This window comes from Anopheles stephensi, chromosome 3 (genome assembly GCF_013141755.1).
Source record: "Anopheles stephensi strain Indian chromosome 3, UCI_ANSTEP_V1.0, whole genome shotgun sequence".
Lineage (NCBI taxonomy): Eukaryota > Metazoa > Arthropoda > Insecta > Diptera > Culicidae > Anopheles > Anopheles stephensi.
This window is the reverse complement of record NC_050203.1, coordinates 75039556-75045418: the sequence shown is the minus strand read 5'-3', so window position 1 is coordinate 75045418 and position 5863 is coordinate 75039556. Positions and strand designations below refer to the sequence as shown.

General features: G+C 44.4%; 1 long non-coding RNA gene across 1 annotated transcript; it reads left to right on the top strand.

Moving 5' to 3' along the window:
- Positions 1-2225: 2225 nt before the first annotated feature.
- On the top strand, positions 2226-5325 carry LOC118510761. Its single transcript, XR_004906061.1, has 3 exons — positions 2226-3132; positions 3215-4072; positions 4131-5325. It is a non-coding gene; the product is annotated as an uncharacterized LOC118510761 (long non-coding RNA).
- Positions 5326-5863: the final 538 nt, after the last annotated feature.

The following is a 5863-nucleotide window of genomic DNA, read 5'->3' as shown; positions in this document are numbered from 1 at the left end:
GTTATGGCGCTTTTTTTGCGCACATTTAGGGATTCTATGGATGCTCTGTGGTTCGATTCCGGTCGGGTTCGGTATTTCTATGATTGGTGGTAGCCACAAAAAGAAGCTCGCCCGAGATGGGTGATGGCGAGCGGTTTTGTTTTAATTAGCTCGGCAAAGAAACGATCTGTTTAGCAATATTTAAATGCCGATCCAATTAACAACACCTCTCGACGCGGTTTCTGAGGTGAGGGAAGGATTGTTTTCACAAATTGAATGTTTGCCGCGCTTGCCCCGGTTGAACGGTGGTCCAGTTTGATTCGTGAATTGTTAATAGTTCGGATAGTGAACGTTGCACGTCACCGGTTGATGGACAACTTTCATCCACGAGTTTATATGTTCTGTTTTCAATAATTTACTTTAACGGGAACATTTTACCGAGGCTGTAAAATTAAAAATTAAAGATAAAAACGCTTCCTTCCCATTTAAATTTTAAATAGAGAGGAGAGAGAAACGAGGAGAAATAAGAGAGAATCAATCCAGAAATAAGAGAGAATTGAGAGGTAAATGAGAGCATATTCAGAGAATATCGAGCTAGAGATTAGAGAGAAAATCGAGATGGAATCGAAAGAGAGAAAATCGAAAGGGAAATGACAGAGAATCGAACGAGAAATTAAAGAGAATCGGGAGAGAAACGTGAGAGGATCGAGCGAGAGATGAGCAAAAACTGAGATAGAAACGCGAAAGAAATTGTAGAGAAGTGAGAGAGAATTGAGAGGAAAATGAGAAGGAATCGAAAAAAATCGATCGAAGTGGGCGAGAAATGATGGAGAGCGAAATAAATGAGAATCGTGAAAGAATTGAGAGAGAATCGAAAGCGAAATGAGAGAGAATCATGAGAAAATTAGCGATAAATGAGGACGAATCGAGTGAAAAATGAGAAAGAATTGAGAGAGAAATGATAGAGAAGCTATAGCGAAATGAGAAAGAATCAAGAGCAAATGAGAAAATATTGTGAGAGAAATCAGAAACAATCGAGCGAGTAATGAGAGAGAATCCCATCCCATCTTATCTGTCTCTCAGGATCCCAGGAAGAGAATTGAGGGCTCTTCCCCTCTCTTATATCTCTCTCATTTATCTCGCTCTCGTCTCCCTTTCATCAACCATTTCTATCACGATTCTCTCTCATTTCTCTCTTTTTTTTATCTCGAATATGTCTCGATTCTCTCCCATTTCTTTCTCTTTCTCAAACCACAGTAATTTCTTTCTCATTTCTCTCACGATTCTCTCCCCTTTCTCTCCCGTTTCTCTCTCATTTCTTTTGCGTTTCTCTATGTTTTTTTGCTCATTCCTATCTCGATTACCTTTAATTTCTCTCTCGATTTTCGCTCATTTCCCTTTCGTTTTTCCTCCCGATTCGCTCGATATTCTCTGAATATGGTCTCATTTCCCTCACGATTATCTCTAAATTCTTTCTCAATTTTCTCTCGATTCTCTGTAATTTCGCTCTCGATCCTCTCTCAATTTTACCTCTATTCTCTGTCATTTCTCTCTCGATTCTCTCTCATTTATCATATCATTATTGTAGAGATCTATTAACTTACTAATTATTATTCAAATATTGGTTTAATATTTGTACATGAGAATAACAACATAATAATTTTTTTTTTTTATTTTAAATTTAACTTAAGAAAAAAAGCCAATTTTCCCAAGTTTCAATAATCAACCCCTTAGTGTGAGTGTCCACAGATCCAAGAAGCGGATTTCCACAGCCCACAGTAATAAGCTGGCAATTGTATGGAAAATCGATACACCGGGCCTGCTTTTTTCGTTTGCCTGCTTGCTTGCTGTACGCATTACCGACAACTTGGGGAAGGAGGTGCCGGATAACGGATAAGAAGCCGGATAGCGCAGTAGATATAATGAAAAGCGTGTTTTTCCTTTCCTCTGCTTATGTGTGTTTGTTTTCGTAGAATCCGCAAACCACTTGCGCATTGGCGATTAGCATTGATCGCCGATGCTGTTGCGTGAGCTAATGAGGCATAAGGGGTAGCTGTGTAGGGCTCTGCCGTTGGGTCCGGCAACTAATTACGAGCATCCTCCACGAAGCGATCGGTGCAAAGCAGTTAAACGAATGCTCCACCCCACTAGGGGGGGGGGGGGGGGGGGGGGGGAACGAAAAAAAAACCTCACAAACAAAACCCGACCTCACAACCTCAAACAGTTATCGACCGGAGCACGGAACACAGTTATCGACCGGATCTTGCCTCGATCGGATCGGTCCGAACGGACTGGACCGGATCGGACCCGGGTGACACCTCCAGCAACCTTTGTGTGTGTGTGGAGGCACGTTTTTCAATTTCCAGACGAAACGAAAGAACTCGATCGGGGTTCGGTTGATTACATTTATCTATCAAGCATATGCACGATCCTCTCATCCGGTTCCCTCATCGACCGGCGGTGTACGGGTCGGTCAACAGCAACAGGTATGTGTTGTTATGTTTCGTACGTATTCTGTCCGTTTTCGTTTCGTTTTTCTTTATTTAATCCATTCCCAGGCATACGCCATCATCTTCCGCCGCCAGGCCTAGTGTTCATCCCCGATCTTGACCCGATCTTGGGTGGGTTCGGCGGGATTGAAATTGCTATAACTGTTTGGCGGCGTAATTGGATTACTCTACGTTCTGGTTCGGTCTCGAATCTGGCTCGAATCTGACCTCACTGACCGAGAGAACGGGGCTCACAGATCGTGGAAAACGGGAGCTGATCAAGAACGCTGACTAGCGGGCAGCACGAGAAGAAGCGTAAATTGTGCGCAAGTGCCCCCACCAAATGTGGGCTAATCGAACGAAGTAAGGCAGTAAGATTCTTTCCTCAGGGCGAGAGGAAAAGGTGGTAAAGAATTGAATTAGACCGGCGTACGAGAGGTTGCATAATTCGCCAGAAGAATTGGGTCTATGTGATTATTTCTACTCCTTAAGAACTTGCCAAGGCGGAGGGCTTTTGCCTTAAAGACGATGATTTGCCAAAATGGCACACAATTCCAATTTCAATTTGAATCTCTTAATTCAATTAACTCCACTTAACATCGTCGCGTCGCGTTCGTCGTTTTGCGGGTTCATCGCTTGATGTCGCGTTGAAGTCTTTTGTCTGGTAAGATTTAAAAGTTCATTCTTATAAGACTGTTTCTGCCTTCTTTTTTGCGCAATCTAATTGGAATTTTCTTACTTTCCAGATGCGTGCACGCCCGTTTCGTGACGTGTGGTGCGGTGGTTGCGATCAAACTCAAGCAATCGATGATGATGATGATGATGATGGGGTTCTGGTTTTATGTCACGACGTGACAATCTGTTTCCATCCATCCGTCCTAACCCTACGCCCGATGACCGGGATGACCGAACCGTTAGCTTTGGCAAATGGGAGGAAATTATTTCTCCCTTGCACCAAACCCCACCACCCCACTTTATCCTACCTATCGGTTTCGGATCGGTTAAAAGTTGACAGTAACGGAATGGTGACGGTTTTGCGGACATTAGATCACATCGAACATCAGGCGTTTCGTGGGGGTGAGTTGGGAATTTGAAACCACACGAGCTGACCAACACCCTCGTCCAGGGGGTGCTTTTGAAGAGACCAACCCTGTCGTCTAACAGCACAACGAGGAGGATGGGTTGAAAGTGATCTTATCACCACCCCACAGGAACGACCGTTCCATGACATCGTGTCCAATTTGTCATGGCCAATGTAAAGAAGAATTTGTCACCCGGTTGGACACACCGAGACGCGATGCATTCAATGGAAATCAGTTCCGTCCTGTCGGTCGCCCATTTCCCGAAGAGAGAGAGAGAGAGCAGGAGGGTGTGTTTTCCTCCCCGAAGTACCATTTCTATTAACGAGCCAGTGTGTGCTTCTTTGTTGTTTGTAAGTAAACTATGTACATTCATCGCTCGTAACAGAACGCCCCAAAAGGGTTGGGTGATGACATCAAGGGATGATCGTTTAGAGATCGAACTCCCCACCAAGCCTTTAATAGCACAACTTTCACACCCTTTGGACTGGCGCCTGGTCGCGATTGGATTGGTTCGTGTGTATAGTAAGTATCTTTAGCTATCAGGCTAATTTAAAACCAATTAATTTCCTCCTGATTACAGACCGCGCGGGACACATCGTTGAAGACACGGGCACTGTTGGGGAGCGTCGGTTCTTAGCGTCGGTTAATGACTACCATTCAAAGCCGGTGCTGCCTCTCGGTCAAGACGCATGTGATAACGAGCGATTTCCCAGCGAGCGCAGGGAACCGGTTCGCCCGGCCGGCAAAATGGGACGCCCGGCAGCGTCCGATCCCGATTTATTGACGTCGGCCAAGCGTCAGCGTCTTTTCCCTTTCCCGGTGGACAACGTTTCTAAAACGCTGACCCAGAAAGCAACGACCAGCATGACGGGGAGTTTTTAATTAAAAGCATCTACTAGCATAATCGGTGGCTCGGTGTAAGGTAAAGCAACCTTGAAGCGTGCACTTCCAGCCGGTGTGCGCTGCAGCTTGGAAATAATTACATGATCTTCAACCGGCGGTTTGTACAGAAGATGGTAGGCGATCGGGTACGGGTGAGGATCACCTACGCGTGGTCGTAGCACGCTCTGTCACAACGTCGTCTGCCGTTTGGTACGAAACACCGGATGACTTTGAGCCCGATGTCGAAATATAGAACATCAGATATAGTTGCCGCGCGACACACACACACACACACGATCACTGAGCTCAGTGAGCTTTGGTTCGTAGATCGTGAGCGGGTGGTGGTAGATTGCGGTTGCGTAGTGTGGCTTCTTCGGTTGCGGAAGTGAGCCAACGGTTATTAGCGTTGTTGTCATCGAGCATCGTGTTTAGCCGGTGAGGTGGTGTACTACAGATTTTATTATCTAAAATTGGGCCACCCAAGGGAAACCCATTTTGCACGTATTAGTTTGCAATTAGTAGTAACTGTAAGCTTGGCAGTAATGCTTATCCCACGTAAAAGCATTTTTTTCCTTTCATGTTTATTTGGACCATCACTCATCGGATGGGGGTTTTTTTGGTCAAAAATTTGCAATGCAACCTTAAACGATCGCTGAACAAAGTAATTTTGATTGCGAAAAAAGAATAAAAGAAAAGCGTTTATACCCCCAAGAAAATAAAACAAATGGGAGAAAAGAAAGAACGAATGAAGGAGAACACAAAGTGCTGGGTCGCTTGCAGAAGTTGCAGAAAGAATCGGATCTGCATCATCGTCAGCGCGGTGCTGATCGATGAGGAACGTGCGTGGTAAGAGAATTGTACGAACATTCAATTTCGTTTCTGGACCTGCATGCCTGCCGAAAACTGGTCTGGTTTTGGTGCTGCTGGGTGGTGCATTTGAGGAGAGGAAGGAATAAGAAAAGAGTTTGGATTCTGGCGGATGCATGCTTTTAAGCCGTGTTTGTGCCGACGCGCTGTGGACGAGCTGCGCGATTGGCGAGCATTAGGAGAGCGGGTTTTCTGTTGCAATTTTGTTTCTTTTATTATTCGGCAACGGAAATGTTAAACTGCATTTCACTTCTTTTTTCTGCCTATTGGGTTTCGTTTCTTCGGGAGAAGCATAAAGGATTTGAGTGTCAGGGGTTGTTGAATCCTTTCGAAGAAAGTGATTTTTTTTATTAAATTCTATATACAATTCCAAATAAATTCTAGATAAATTCACATTTATATTTTTTCAATAGATGCAAATAAAACACGCTGCTCTTACAATAAAAATTAATTTAGGTCGTATGCATATGACTCATCTAGCATAGCTGGATGCAAAGCATACGCCTGAATATAGGCAATCTGATAGGCATTGTTGCCATTTCCCACAATAAATCATTGCTATTT